The following is a 17492-nucleotide window of genomic DNA, read 5'->3' on the forward strand; positions in this document are numbered from 1 at the left end:
CATCTTCTGGTAATGTTAAGCATATTTAGACGTTTATTTAATTTATTGTTATGTTTCGCATCGTTTTTAACGATCAATCACCCCGTAAGAGTGATGGTGACTATTATTTAGACGATTAATCATATATAGAAGGGTCTGAAAAATTCCCATCGATGTTAGAACTGTCAAATTTGCAAAGCAAATTTTTGGTCGTTCCCTCCGCGGGACTCGAACTCATACTGCTGTGACATCTATGGCAACACCGCCTGCACTTAGTCCAGCGCCCGAAACCACTCGGCCAGCTAGGCTATATAAAAATATAGCTTTCGCTAGCCGGGTCATTCCTTCTCGTAGGATTAATCTAGGTCTGTAACTTAGTACACGATGTATGGTAGTACGGGACAGTTCATCTAGGTGTTATAATGTAGGATAGAGAATCAAACTAATGATGCATTTCACAACAAATCAATATTATACAACGTCTTAGAATGTGACGACTCTATTCGCTACACTGCTCCATCGGATCAAATTGATACAGGGAAGATAACGTAAACTTATAGAAGGGTCTGAAAAATTCTCAACGATGTTAGAACTGTCAAATTTGCGAAGCAAATTTTTGGTTGTTCCTCCGCGGGACTCGAACTTGTACCGCTGTGACCGTTGTATAATATTGATTTGTTGTAACTGTAAAACCCTTTAAGTTGTATTATCTCTTTTTCGATTCTTCTGACAATGTTTATATTCTTTATGCGAATCAAAATATGATGCCTGAACTTCCTATAAAGTTTCATTCAAATCTCATAAAAGGTTTTTGGAAAAGTCATGCTTACACGAATTGTTGACAGACCAGTGGTAGGACAAGCAAAGCAAGCAGATCAATCTATAGAGGGGTTCCTATACATCCAAAACTTTCTATGCATGGGAATAAAAATGAGTCCTGTTTCACAATACGTTTAAATATTGTCTTTATCCTTCTTGTCTTCCTGCAAATCAAATAGCCTTGGAAGTGCTGGAATTTCCCTCAAGCGATTTTACAAAGTTAAAATACATGTGAATTGCATTTAATGTGTTACTGAAGTTTAATTGATGGGTAGATGTAGTTTCTACTTTACATGTATTTATGATCGGATGATATTTTTTTTTTAATTTGTGCTTACTACTATGTTGTATAAAATAAAGTTACTCCATAACTGTATACATTTGTGCATGTGCATGTACTTTCCTGTAGAGTAATTCTGTATTTTCTGACTTTTGCTACTTAGTAGAAATGACCTTCACTTGTCAATTCAAAGAAAGCCTGACAAATTCACGTAATTAATTCTCTCCTGCAACAATGTTGTTTTGTGTATTTGTGATGTAATTTGTTTAAGAGTAACCTAGGGAACCGAGGTTATAGCGGTAAACTCAGAAATGAAATGATATAATTTAATATTTGTTGATATTATAAAAGCATTGAACACGTAACAAGATCAATAAATAATCATATGTGTTAAATTGATTGTAATTGTATGATAACGCAAATACAGTAAAACAGTGTTTTTTCTCATTTAAAACGTTCATAATTGACAGGATCATTAGGGGTCAATTCAAGGGGGTATTATTCTATTTAAATCGTTTATTTTGTAAATCACAGCAATACATATATGCTATGAAGCACTCTTAGTTGATCTATTTATTGTGTTATCTATAACAAGAATATTCATAAAGAACATTATTGTACTTCAATTAAAAGTAAATCCGGAGTGAAATATTTATCACTTGTTTTATTTCGTTCTTGGTCTAATATTATTTTAGGTGATATCTGAGATCGTTTTAAATTACTGATCACATTATTGTTTTCGTTTGAAAAATAACAACAAAAAAACATTTATGTCCTAATTTTATGTTTTTGTCAAAGTAAAGGACATAACCAATAATCTTGTCATGGGAAATAGTTGCACCTGACGAAGTAAACTAACCGGAGAATGACCATGTTTTTTATTGCCTTATCTAGGACGTAATGACCCTTACGCTTAATCAATGTTCTATTTACAAACACACCAAATTGTGTATTACTTTGACCGAGTTCTACACTTATTTTTTAAAAAGTCTGAATATAGATTGCTATTTAAAACAGTGTTTACGAATTTCATATTTTTAACATACCCTTATCACTTAGAAATCAACATCTTATTTTGTACGGAAATAAGAGAAACATTTACTGTCAAATCCCAAATCACAACCAAATAACTACTAACAAGATGAGCACAACGAAAGTTAAATATAAACTCATGTGAAATATTTATTAGCTTCAATATTTAATCTTTTATTATTTATGTACTAAAATACACAATTTAATGTATATAACTGATGAGTTCAAATTCATTTTCCGTTGTAAAAGAAGACTCAGATACATTTTTGAACTGATTTTTAGGTGTGTTTAAGTGTGCAATATTTTTGTCACAGTGGCCAGATTTTATAGGGAGAGGGTTGTGCTCACACCAAAGTACTTTAACCCCGAGGAATTTGTATGCCTGCCCCAGGAATTTCTTGCCTTTGTATGACTTGCTTCTTTTTCACCTTTATTTTAGCAACTCTATCGCAGAACCTGTGTACCCTACCGGTGCACCTGGTCCATGATCCCAGTTTTTAGTGGAGTCCGAGTTGCTCATTCGCTTTTGTTACTTTGCATGTATGATTTTAGTTACTGTATGTTCTTTGTTGTGTATGTCTGTTTTCCATGTCGGGTTTTTGTCCATGGATTACATTCTTTTTTTTTATTACCGCTATAAACTTGGACTCCGGACTCCACTAAAAACTTAGAGCATGGACCAGGTGCTCCGGTAGAGTAAGCGTCCTCTGCTTTTCTAGAAGCACCCGCCAAGTTGCTCATGAAAAGTCAAGTCCGGGGTAGACAAACGGTGTGTTTGGTGAAAATATGTACTGTTCAGTGGTATATTTCAGTGTCTGATTTCATAATTGGGGTACATTGACAACGATGTGTTGCAAGTATATTATAATACAAACTTCAGTTTCATTAGAAATTTTGATGTTTAACTTCCTTAATTTTGGTGGTTTTCATACATATTTTTTGCTCATTCCTTTCTGATCATCAGTATACGAATAGACAAGATCTTGTCCTAAGTATTTTAATGACACAATATCCTTTTCTGTTAGCTCCGATGTGCTGTAACATTTTTTGTTATAAGTCCTATACTTGTATTACGAGATGAATGGAAAGCTGTGTCCCATCAATAGCTGTATGAGGATAATTGCACAGGTCAAAGCTACCTCCACAGAAGTATTGAAGACTGTATTTTGACTTCCTTCTGTCAAAGCTATCCATGGCTACTCTCTGTTTTACATATATCTGTATTGTAGTTATCTAAGGCCAAATCAATGCATTCTGTGTTATAATCCTAACACTGGAAGCAAAGTAAAGATGGAATTTCTACAATAAAGATAACATGTTAAACCTGGCAGCTTATTTCTCCTTAACTTAAGCTAATGCATGTAAAGAAGGATACCAAGAAACATTTACAGATCAGATAAAAAAAGGGAAGAATTTTATTGAGTACTAAGTTTGAGTTTAATCTACCAAAACGATATTATATCGAGACAAAGCTTACTAATGTCACATCTTTCCGTACATTTAAAGAATTTTACATTACAATATAATATTTTAAGAGGTAATATACAACTATTTTCGTTATCACAACGCATACGCTTTGTTGGAAATTATGGTTATTACTCTCTTTCAAGATGGAACTTAACGGCGTATTTAACACTACTTGGACAAAGTTATGATAGATTATGTTAGTTGCTAAGCTCATCGCCAAGACCTGATTTAAAAATAATTAAACTATGTTCCATCACTTTAGTATATGTCGGTGAAACACAAGAACGACTAAATAAAAGAGTGTGCGGTCATCGTTCGGGAAATAATACTACCAAATTCCCCAACGTTTGTCAACATTTTAATAAAAAAAAGGTTATTCTATCCTCTCTATGAAACTTTGTTCTTTAGAAAAAAATTACCATCATATGACTACATCAAAAGTATAGGAAACCTTTTAACTTCTATACTCACAACTGTCAAAGAGGGTCTACAGTCCTACCACAACACTTGTTACTCCCGTAGTGGTATTAATTCACTGTGGATCCTGAAAAATTCGAAAGATCTTTTGGAGATAATCAGTTCAAGACTATTATATGTATATAATAGCATTAAAACCTATGATTTTCAACACTGTATACTTCTATTACCCATACTCAGTTAAAATCCCGACTTAAAAACATTATACATCGTTGTTTTTTTCCAAAAAAGATGGTACACCTAGATACAAATATATAGTTCTTGGTAGAGATTCCTCATACTTTGTAAGAAATAATTCCAAATCATCTTTCAAATATACAGAGGAAGATGTTTACAAAATGCTGGAATTTTTAATTGACAAAATATTTGTCCAGTGTGGTGGACGTGTTTTTCAACGGTCGGCATTCCAATTGGAACAAATTGTGCTCCTTTACTTGCTGACCTATTCCTTCACTCTTATGAGGCTGACTTTATAGCTGATCTGATCAGAAAGAAAGAATATCGTTTAGCTAGATCCTTCAATCTCAGTTTCCGCTATATGGATGACGTATTATCTTTAAACAATCTAATTTCGGGGATTTGATACATCGCATCTACCCAAAAGAACTTGAGATAAAGGACACTGTGAAGTCAGCCTCATATCTTGACCTACACTTAGAAATCAATGGTAAAGGAAAACTATTGACCAAACTTTACGACAAACGTGATGACTTTTCATTCAGAATTGTCAACTTTCCTTTCATCTGTGGCAACATCCCTTCGGCTCCTGTGTATGGAATGTTCATATCACAACTCATACGTTATGCCACAACTTGCCGAAACTACGCGCTAGAACTCTAACAAATAGGCTTCTGGAACAGGGTTATGTTGCTACAAGATTGAAGTCATCACTACAGAAGTTTTATGATCGTTATCATGAACTCGTGGATCGTTATGGTGTATCCATCAGCACCATGAAAACTGATTTATTCAACGGGTCTTAGTTTTCCTTCCCTCGTTTGTCTACCCCAGATTTGACTTTTTATGAGCAACTCGGCGGGTGTTTCTAGAAAAGCAGAGGACGTTTACCTTACCGGTGCACCTGGTCAATGCTCCCAGTTTTTAGTGGAGTCCGAGTTGCTCATTTACTTTTGTTACTTTGTATGTATGATTTTAGTTACTTTATGTTTTTTGTTGTGTATGTCTGTTTTCCATGTCTGGTCTTTGTCCCTGGATTACATTCTTTTGATTACCGCTATAACCTTGGTTCCCTTGATTACTCTTTCAAGCCAATTTTACAACAGCACAAATGTGATGAATTATTTGACATTTGTTCATAGTTTTCTTTCCTCGATTGTCTACCCCGGATTTGACATTTTATGAGCAACTCGGCGGTGTTTCTAGAAAAGCAGAGGACGCTTACCCTACCGGTGTACCTGGTCCATGCTCCCAGTTTTTAGTGGAGTCCGAGTTGCTCATTTACTTTTGTTACTTTGTATGTATGATTTTAGTTACTTTATGTTCTTTGTTGTGTATGTCTGCTTTCCATGTCTGGTCTTTGTCCCTGGATTGTATTCTTTTGATTACCGCTATAGCCTTGGTTCCCTTGATTACTCGTTGACAAAAACCCAAGACGGGAAAGGAGTCATGGCCATCGATACTTTACGTCACCTAAGTTACATGTTGTCTCAATAGATGGTATCCTTCCTTTCATACAAAAACCTCTTGGACTTCATCACATTAGAACCAAACTCTGTTTTACACCTCTCACTCTAGTACACTCCCTTTACAAAACAAGTCTTGACACTCCTGTTTCTGGCCCTATCTCATCATTGTACAGACTTTATTTTATGCCATTATTTTGGATATTGGTTTCTGCAGGGTCTTTAAACCAGTGTGTGTTAATAGTCAAGACGGGAAAAAACTATCAATTCCTCCACTACCGTTTGTCACAAAGATATAGATGCTTTTAATTTGGCTAACATCCTCCAAAAAAAACGTTACCAAAAATTCCACCCATATTTTAAAGACAAATCCATACCAATTATTTCCTATTCCTATACATCACCCATTGCATAAAAAATGTTCAATAATAAAAAGCTATTGCAGGACCTCGAAATTGAGGACTTCAATGCTAAACTTTCTTACTGTTCTTACAAAAACTCTCCATTTAAATATGGTCCTTCTGGTCACGTCGCTAGAACCTTGGTTCCCTTGATTACTGTTACCAATATGAAGAGTGAGCGTCCAATACATATAAATAACAAACTAAGTCTATTTGTAATTAATTGATATTCCTTTTAGAAACATTTTTATTTTGTTGTTTTGTCTACTGCTTTTTAACGTTTTACATATTAGTACTCCCATGTTTGCAATCACTGTAATAGCCTTATCTTACTATGATGTCGATTGTAAATTTTTACATGTCAACGCAGTACCATTACACGACTGCAGATTTATAAAAGAATTGTAGTAAATTTTTACATTGAAACTCTTTCTTTTTTATTACACTTTTTCAGATATGATTTCGTACCATTGTAATAACTAAGTGCGTTATATTATGAATTATTTGTTTGACATTTTCATATGAATTGTCTTGAATAATAACATGTATAAACGCCTCCTTACCTTTGTTTTGTATTCAGTAACAATGCTTCCTTGGTTGATATTGCAAAATTCTATTTTAATCTGAGATCAATCAATGTATATATTTAGAAAACATAAAAAACTAATTAGTTGCCGATGACTGAGTTTTGTTAATTTGTTATTTTACTAAGTCAAACGTTTATATAAAGATTTTATCAGTTTTGACATGTATATTATAAAGAGTTATTGAACAGCAATTCAAAACTTCCAGTATTACCTGGTTTTGCAAATCATCTAATTATATTTAGAATTCATCCTATTATGGAGAAAACTGTTCATAGTCTGATTTTGAAGGCATTTTACATTTACAATATAATCAGTACACAGGGAGTTTAAGATTAAGTAAGTACATTTTAAAAGACTGTCCATTTAGAAACTGGGTAGTTCCTATGGATGGACAATGATCAGTTTTATTCCATTGGATATTTTGTTTTATTATAATGTTTATATCATATATATGTCCAATAGTACAAAGATTGTTTTAAATGGACAATGGATGGCTCTGAAATGGTTTTAAAATTTCCTAAAAAACAAACCAAATTTTGCACAAATCATCTCATTTTTTCAATGAATTCAATGCTTTCCATGAAACTTACTTGTCTTTAATGAGAACACATAAGGTTTAAAATGCTTTTATGTCGATGGTGGTGTATTATGCGTTCTCATTATTATTCATAAGTTATACATTCATCCGTCAATATTTTACGTGGCATACTTCACGACTTTTCCCTTTAAAATATTACTAATTTTTCAATAATTGGGGAAAAAATGCGACAAGACATTAGCGACAGAAGTGAAATATTTTCAGTATAAAAAACTGAAAAGGGTAATTTGCCGACATAATGTCCGGCATAAACGATATCTAGGCCTCACGTGTACAACTGTTTGAAGCCTTGCTGACTCACTCATGGAATACCAATTTTATGGTGTAGTATCAAGACATTGCTTGATCTTTGGAAAACCGATATCAATACAAGGTCATTCCTAAATCCTCATCAAAACCTAGCGTGCGAATTCCTCTGTTGATGACCTCAAGGAATACTAAAGCCTCGCGAGATCTTAAAATATCAATGTCGAAACACCTTAATAAAGAAAAGCCAATATCGCTACCAGATCATTTGTGCCCATACATCATGGTATTGCGTGTTAACCGCCAGACTCTTATATATAGAACCAATGCAGAAGCGGGATTGAATTAAAATGTTATCAGTGCATATTCCGTATAGGGTTTTATTTTTTTTTCAACCCAAAGTATATATGCCTTGACTGGCGATACGGCTCTAAAATATGCTTAGAAAAAATCTGGTGTATATACCAAGTCTGTGCTACAGAATAGCAATACTGCATATGCATGGTCTTCTGGTATTCCGCTTCGTATCACTGTCTGTAAATATCTTACCATCTACTTCGTCTCGTGTGATATATTTACCTCGTGTGATACTACAGCGTAACATCCTCTACTACAGGATGCATGTGTATAATAGACTACACATAACAACGAAGGTAAATTTCTTATAGAATATTTATTACACAAATAATGCCTGTAGTAGAGGCTGTTACGCTGTAGTATCACACGAGGTAAATATATCACACGAGACGAAGTCCAATGTGATATAGTGTGATACGATGCGTAACCTCATTTGATGTATATGCATTTTTAAAAGAAGGATGTTACGATATAAATCTGAGACATCCATATATGTGCCAAAATGTTTATTTGAAGTAGTTCATCATATAAATCATATGTCTATTAGTTTCAGTGGAAGATTTTGTTGTTGTTGTTTTAAGATGTTTTACTTGTGTAAAGAGCTAGAACAAACTGGATAAACTATACATTATTGAAAGGTTTTTGCAGAAAACAAAGGAATAGGTACACTTAGGGGTGTTTTGGCTCCATACTAGGTTGAATTTCTAAATATGGCAATAGAACGTAACCAATTTGTATTTGTGTTGAGGACTTAATGGAGTATAACAACATTACCGTATTACAATATTTTAGTCAGTTCTGGTGAGTAATGACCAGTTGGATGTGGTAGAAAACTAAAAGTGTTTTGCAAAATAGCTACATTTTGGTACAAAGTTGATCATTTTGTCAAATTTGTGATACCCGTGCCAATATAAACCCAATGAATCTTCAGGAATTCAGATGAAAAGACAAATATGCATAAGAAATTCAAGATATTACATAGAAGTAGACATTTTTTTATTACAAATGGTATGAATAATTCACTTTCTGATTCTGTAAAATTTAAGAAAAAAATTGTTAATTTGACTGAGGACCAAAATGTGCAGTGCGGATGAGTTATAAATATAGGCCATTAAACCTTATGTTTTACACTTTAGTTCTTCAAGTAAAAATTTGCTGTGACTTCAACATAATTTTGTTACGACAATAAGGGAGTCAATTTCACCAGTAAATGTGCGTCAACCTTTTACTGCGTTCTCTTTATCAGGAATATAATAAGGGCAGGTTCCCTCTTTTAAGTGTTTATAATCAGGCCTTCATTTCTTGATTATTGTCGCATGTGTATATCCCTAACAAATATTTCCTTGGTCCTTTTTTAAAATTTATTTTGACGTATGATATAATATCGATCTTTGGGGTTTTTTTTATTACAAACAAACATTCAACATTCAAGCATTCTTAATTTACTTTAAAAACCTTGTTTTCCTCTAATTAAAGGAGCATTCGTCATTAGATTGTATTTGTAAATCAAAAATATTTAAAGACACGTTAGCCATCTGACCATACCTGTCTCATTCGTTTAAATTGTCGTACGGCAAACAATCAATAATAGTAATAAAATGTACAAATTCCACTAGAATCTCGGTTTCCTTGATTACTTTTTCAACGTAATCATCAAGAAAATCATTGAAAATAGGTAGTCCCTATTGACAACATGAACCAAACACATGCTTTGAACATTGAAGATGGGGAGCGGAAAATGTATGGCTTTTCTGTAATCATGTTTAGTGTGTAATGTTTGTTTATGACACGAATGTCACAGAAACAAAAATAAATAATTTTCCATTATCACAATATTTCTTTTACACGACTGTTTAAAATAATGGTTATTTTAACCTGGAATATCCCACATAAGTTATGAGTCATAATAACGTTGGAAAAATTATAGTCATTTGAAATCTTCGTGATACTCAATTGTAAATAGAAGTTACATATCAATCAATCTTAATTTAAAACGAAGAAATCGTGAGATTTTATACCCATCATAGTTACACCACTCTATTGACTATCACCATAAACACAGACAATATCTGACACGAAGAAGCCGAAATTAATTAACTTAAACTTAGTTTAATGTATAAAACACATTTTGTTGCAACATTAAGCATATTGACAAATATAATTTTATTTGTAATTATCACAAATATTTTTTAATATAGATACAAGAACTCCATTTTTAACATATCAAAAAAAGAATAATGTGTAAACGAGACATTAATTTGTTATAAATATATACAACGAATAAATTTGAGAATTAAGACAATCCCTTCTATAACAAACAAAGGTCTTTTGTCAATTTGATTGCCTCAAACGAATCTTTCCTGGAATCATATTGCACCTTTAGTCATTTCAGAGAACCTCTAAATGAATTGGGTAATTTTGCAAGAGTTCCTACTTATTGGTTTGTGTTATATTTAGAAGGAACATTAAGAAGTTATTTTAACCGATATATATATATATATATATATATATATATATATTAAGGTTTTTTCAAAATATATGGGCATTTCGTAATCTTCCCCGAGAATAATTCAGACCCTTCAGGAGTAATAAGAAAATAGTATCATATTTTTGAACGATATATATTTCTAAGAAATTAACTAGAAGCGATAATAAAATTGGTTAATTTAAATATTTTGGAATTTTCAGAATGCATATTGCAAACATTTAAGTAGAAGTCTTTATCTGACTGGAGGTGATTCATGCATGTCAACACCCACCTAAAATCACACAGAAGATGATACATGCATATCAAAAACCCACCTGCTTGTCCAGAAACAGTTACTGACCTCAAAATCAATCTCAGATTTTCATTAGGGTGTTGTGCTTATGAGATAAAGTTTACATCGATTGTACGTGAAATTAGCACTTTGTTAGAGATATCGATCTTGATTTGCTTTGATTTTGTTGATTTAAGTGTAAGATTAATATAATGTGTTCGCCAACGTACAAATATGAATACAGAGAGACTATCATTATGTAAAAATATAGGATATGTAGACAGAGCATTGTTTGTTTGGTGGGTTTTTCTACACCATGAATCATTTTACCATAGACAGTGCCTGAATTTTATTTGGACTGGTACTTAAAATTGTACAACAGAGTATCATGAAGATCGTAGTAATGTATCGAATGTTAATACTGAATTACCGAATTACCTCTTCATTTCATAACTTAAATTGGTGTTCGAGGTGGCAATGGGAATTGTTCTGTTATTAGCACTTTCTGAATAAATTTCTAATAGACAAGGTTCTTTGACATGATTTACCTGCTTGTCTGATCTCAATGCCGGAATATTTTGCCTAACTTCATGAAGTTGACAATTCGTAACTGACATTTATAAGATATAACACATGTGTTTATTATTATATATTTATTCTTCATGATTTTTTTTTCATTTGCCTACCGCTCCTTCATTGAGAATTGTTGTGTCCCTTCACACAGATTTTTACACGATAGTTTTTTTTTCTTATGTATTTGTTTATATTTTTGTTTTCCTTGCTTTAAGGTTTACTGTTGATCATATGCGTTTCTTTACACTGAAATTATTTGCCTTTCTTAAAAAGAGACAATAATTTATAGTCAATACAACTTCTGCACCATTAAAACTGATTTATATATCAACACCATGAAAACTGATTTATTCAACGGGTCATGGTTTTCCTTTCCTCGTTTGTCTACCCCGGACTTGACTTTTTATGAGCAACTCGGTGGGTGTTTTTAGAAAAGCAGAGGACGCTTACCCTACCGGTGCACCTGGTCCATGCTCCCAGTTTTTAGTGGAGTCCGAGTTGCTCATTTACTTTTGTTACTTTGTATATATGATTTTAATTACTTTATGTTCTTTGTTGTGTATATCTGTTATCCATGTCTGGTCTTTGTCCCTCGATTACATTCTTTTGATTATCGCTATAGCCTTTGTTCCCCCGATTACTCTTTTAAGGACAATTGTAATTAAAAGGCAATATATTTTATCTATACCTGTTACTCTTCCCACCTCGAATACAAACATCAGACCTCACTTGGTGTAAAAGTTTTGTATTACAACAAATTGCTAAGATAAGGGTTATAGTTAAGGTTTGTGTTTCAAAGGAGTCAACCAAATACTTACTTAAGGCTTTGTTCATAAAAAAAATACAAAAACACACAGTTCTAACACAAGTGATCATTTCCTGAGTTTTTAGGAAATTCAAGTCAAAAAGGTTTTCAACATACCTTACATATCTGCGTTTATATAAGTTTGAAGCACTTAAAAATCAAAGCTTTTTGATCTTTTTTTGTTCGTTCCGCTCACCGTACTCGGGTATTGGGGAATAACCATTCGTTCCGCTATTAAATGACTGGCTTATGGACAATATATTGCGAGTGACTCCTTTTATAACAGTAGATGAATTGAGAATTCGAATGGAAAAACTAAAACCTGGACGAGCATATAGTTTTTCTTTTAAATGGAAAATCCCATGTGATCCATCAAGGAAAATTTCAGCCTTACATTTTTTGCGACCGTCGCTCAGGACAATGCAGGCAGCACCAATCGAATCACGTGACAATTTTTTGACATCAAAATGTAAAATAACTTTAATGGAGAAAATGCTGGCTTTCTTTACAATAAAGATATCATCCCGTTCGTTATATTCTATGAAAGAGTTTGCAATCTCGTTGTCTTTTTGCCAGACAATGCTTGATCTACTGAAAGTTGGATGATAATGAATTGTCGGTCCGTACTTTGGGAGAGGTCGTTTTGTTTTAAATCCTTTTTGTTTTTCGGTCTTGTTATTATTTAATATACACAGTGCTACAATTATTCCAGCAAAAACTATGAGACAAAAGATAAAAACTCCGCATTTGCAGGAATCGACCATGCTGACGCAATATTTCTGGAAAAAACAACAGAGGAAAATTGTCGTAATTACCACAAAATACCATTGTACAAATACAAATAAAGTCCATTCTTATATTAAGTATGCTGATGAAAAGAGTGACTGATTGGACATACTCATACAAAATTTGACTGTTTGGATCAATCCTAAATTGAAGGGATGACAAGATAAAATAAAACGGAAATTAAAAAACTAAGACCTTTGATAAGCAGATAATTAAAAAAACATTGTTTTGCATTTAAATGATATTAGAAACGTGTTTGCTTTGTTTTACATTACAATTTTGCAATTAGTTCAGAATGTGGTATAGTGTATGGCATTACTTTATACGTCAGTCGTGTAAAACGACGCTATATCACGAATTTTACATTAAAATCAACTTGTTTTTGTCACCAAAACAATATTGGAATTCAAAAGCACTTTGAAGTTCCTTTAAATATCGGTCTATTATATTCAAGGATTTAAGGAACTTTGAAGTGAAACTAGAAGTACAATTAATTATACAATATTTATAATTAAGTTAAGAGTGTTCAATCCTGTGTGAAATGTTCTATTTTAGTTAACGTATAGACGGCATTAAATATCTTTCGACATGACGTATTAACGTTATTAAAATGATAGAAAAATAAACATTATAATAGTTTTATTGTTTTCCTAAAAACTTAAAATGTAATTATTCTGATGATTTAAAAAGAAAAGTATTCAAGACTTACCTGTAGTAACCACCTGTTGTTTTTCACTAGGAACAAATTCTTTGCAATCAAATTAATATTTTCTGACTAATCATAAAACCTTGTAATGAACATCATAGGAATTATCATGTATGTTCATATTCTAAACACTTAAGTAAAATTGTTTATCACAATAATTTGAATAATCATAAATGAATGTCTTTTTGACAACTAGAAAACTTCCTCCTTTCATACAGTATATATGACAGTAAACTAAATATAATCATGTATTTAGTATACGATAGTTTTAGAACAATACAAATACAACAATATTTAAACTGCATATACACAGAATACACAAAACATAAGTAGGGTAAAAATAAACCATTTACCGAGTATACATAGAATAAGCAGGGCAGTTGATAAATTGATATACACTGAATACCATGTAAACTGACACTTAAATGTGTTCCTTCTTTATTTGGCTACGCAGTACGCAGTATGTCTCTATACCACTGTAAAGAGGTTTATTGAGAAATAAAGATAAATGTACCTTATATATTAATCTGTAAGTGCAAGGCTATAAAGATATTATTATTAAGCTTGATAAAATAGGAAACTGTTGAACAAAGGATTTCAACTAAACTTAAAAAAACAGCAGATTGGTGTTTGCTTGTATGAAGAGAACGACCTTTTTTTCCCAAACAGCCCGACCGAATGATTTATAGAAGCAATGACAATAAAATTATGTGTCATTAATTAGGCAATTAAGTCAAAAAGCAATTAGACCTATGCCAAAAAATGGATTATTTGAATTTACTGATTGAGCTATAATCTTAAATATGTAATATTTGTACTTTGTGTCAAACAGCTTACACTTTTTATGTAAACTAAAAGGTTTTTTTTTTTTGTATTTGTTTAATTTTTTGGTGTTTGCGAAGATATTTATTATTGAACATGAAATGGTTAGTATTGAATAGATAAGTCTATCCAAGGACTAATTATATCAAGGAAAGTAAAGTAAAGTAAATTAAAGTAAAATTTACTAAGTAAATGCGATGTAATAACTTTTAGCTCTAAATCGAGTAAACATTACGCAAAAAAAAAATTGTCATTCAATTCTACTGCTATTCTTTTCGTCAATTAATTTGAATGACTTAAACTGTAAACCGTGATTACATAATGAATTCACATATCAATTTTACTTTCTATTTTAATGACTTAAAACGCTGAAAATTTTTAAGCTACACAACGGCGTCTTACGTTTCTTGTCGACTCCATCCCCCCCCCCCAACAAAAAGAAATTATTTTGGATTTAGGAAAGATATGAAACACCTTACCAGAAAACTTATTTTTAGAAATGTTCAGTTTCCTTCCTACAGGTGCAAGTGTACAGTTAAATTTCAAATCTGTCGTCAAAATTAAGAAACCTGAAGTAATTGATATTGAACTTATTTTCTATATTTATCAAACAGTATAATATAATATTCTTTCTTAACCAGTTATGGACCAATAGGTGACATAGCTACTATACAATGGTCATTAAACCGATTGTCAATTTGCTATATGCAGCATATCGTAAAATATAAAAATAAAAAAGTTCAGGACTCAAGGTCGTTTTTGGATCATGATATATCACATATACATATATATCATATTTGTTTTATACATACGCAAAGATAAAGATCTGACCAAAAAAAATCAAATTTTTAATAAAAGTACAAGCAAATGAAGTTATTTGTCACGTATCGAAACTCATCACAATATATTTCAATGGATAAAAACGTTTGAAAGTTTCTTGCACGCAATACCTAAAATAAATGTTTTTAAATAAAAAATCAGGAGTCGGTTGATGATGATTTGCTTCAGTTATTACTCTGCATAAATTGTATTACGTACTTTCAACTATTTTAATGTTGCCTGACAAAAGCTCAAATGTTATGTCCACTGATTTTTTAATATCTTTATTCACTCATCAGAAATGTTTAATTGTTAAGATATTGACCAACCGACTTTCAGAAAATTATTTTAGAATCATCTACCATGTTTTCTGGCTGCTGTGTCACTTCTGTGCAAAGCGTGTTCGCTGCTCTCTTTATGAATAACAACAGTTCAAAGGGTTGTGAATTTTTTAAGACCTTTCGTGCTATAGCAATATAAGAAGAAAAATGATGGATCAGTCTGCTCGTTTTTTAAATGTGATTTTATAGGTTTTGCATAATTATTAGACAAAATCTTTTTTTACAATTGAGCTATGTACAAAGACTGCTTCTCTTACAGTAAAAATAGTCTAAATTCATAGTTATAAGCTTCACAACATAGACTATGTAGTCACTTTTAAAATTTGCAAGTTTAATCTGGAACAGAAGAGAACAGTTGATTAATGAAATATTTTTTGGTTTTTTGCAAAATCTCATGCAGCCTTTGGCATAGTAATTTTCTATGTTCAAGTCTTTCGAGAAAACCTACATGCTGTAGACCTGTGTATTAATTCACATAAAAGAGGGATCTGAATTATGATTTTTTTTTTGTTCCATACAAGGAAAAATCACAGCAACTACTTCAATAGTAGTTGATCAGCAAAGATTAAAGTCATCACTACATTTTTTGTCGTGATCATAAACTTGTGGATTGTAATGGTGTATCTATATGAACCATGATAACCGATTTGTTTACCTAACATAAGTTCTCTTTACTATTTCGTCTACCCTGTGTCTGACATTATATGAGCCACTCGGTGTTTTTTTTAGAAAAACATCGGACGCTTATCATATCGGTGAATCTAGTCCATGCTTCCAGTTGTTTGTGGAGTACAGATCGCTTGGGAGTGGGGGTAAAAAGCAATGACTTGTGTTTTGGGTTTTTTTATTATTATCATTTTTTTAATTGCACGCTTGAAGCTGATACTTAGATTATTTAGTGTATAGATAGTAGTAATTTATTAAACTATCCGTGTGTTATAAATTCGATAATTCATATTGTGAAATTAATTCGGTAAGTTCACTCTCCCGCCAAAACGTCACAACATGACTATTTATCTGCCTATCACAATATTTAAAATTGATGTTCATAATAGCAGTTAATTATAGAGAATAAAAAAATTATTATAAATAAATTAATCAATTGGTAATCGTGAATTGCCAAAATACTATTACTCGTGCCAATAACGATTGAAGATTTAACTTGTTCACGGAAAATATATTTCTTCTGTTCACGTTTTACTTTTTATTGTCATATTAATAAACGGATGCGTCCCTTACTTAATTTTTTGAGAAACGTGATTGTGACTTTCAAATTGTAAACTTTCTTTATCTAAGTGGCATTACACCAACATCTCCATTTTTACAGCTGACCGTAACAGCCGTGCATGTGATTTTGTCACGAACGTTTTTGCTTTCTTAAAGAGACAAAACTCTCAATAAAGTACTAAGAGAGATATCTTCAGACATTGCTAATATTATAACTACAAAGGTTTTATGTTTGTCATCCTAATTTGATTGGCCGCTATTCGTTCTATCATTCATATATTTACGTTTGACCATATACCTAGATTAATATCTGTCTTTATTGTCATCCTGGTTAAATGTCTTATTTTATTGTTTGTTTTAGGTTTTATGGGTATTTTTTGGTTGTTTTAGTTTTTTTTTTTTTTTTTTTTTTTTTTTTGATATTTTGTTCCATACCTCCTATTACAGTGCAATTTCTAAAAAGACAATGAAGACCAGTTTATAGCATATTTGCATATTATAAATAAAACATGAACAAAGATGTCAATTGAGATCAAAACAAAATATGCTGAACGACAACCATTATATCTATGGGAATGAAATACCTTGAACAATTGCTAGTACGTTCTTTTTTCCTTTTCCATCGTTGAAGTCCTTCGATGCCCCAACGACAGAATACTTTGAGAAGTTTTTTTTGTATAATTTTATAAATTGCATTGATGTTTTAAATGGTTAACGGAAATTCATTGTCTCTAAGGTAACACGCGTGTATGTTGAATTAATTTCCGG

At 32.0% G+C, this 17492-nt stretch overlaps 1 long non-coding RNA gene across 1 annotated transcript; it reads right to left on the reverse strand.

Annotated features, from left to right (window-relative positions):
- Positions 1-2990: 2990 nt before the first annotated feature.
- LOC148615390 (uncharacterized) lies at positions 2991-14458 on the reverse strand. Its single transcript, XR_015923884.1, has 4 exons — positions 13519-14458; positions 6662-12802; positions 4049-4121; positions 2991-3409 (listed from the first exon to the last, which is right to left on the reverse strand). It is a non-coding gene; the product is annotated as an uncharacterized LOC148615390 (long non-coding RNA).
- Positions 14459-17492: the final 3034 nt, after the last annotated feature.

This window comes from Perna viridis, chromosome 6, assembly GCF_037379345.1.
Source record: "Perna viridis isolate PV_CMFRI_1.1 ecotype Kerala chromosome 6, ASM3737934v1, whole genome shotgun sequence".
Classification (NCBI taxonomy): domain Eukaryota; kingdom Metazoa; phylum Mollusca; class Bivalvia; order Mytilida; family Mytilidae; genus Perna; species Perna viridis.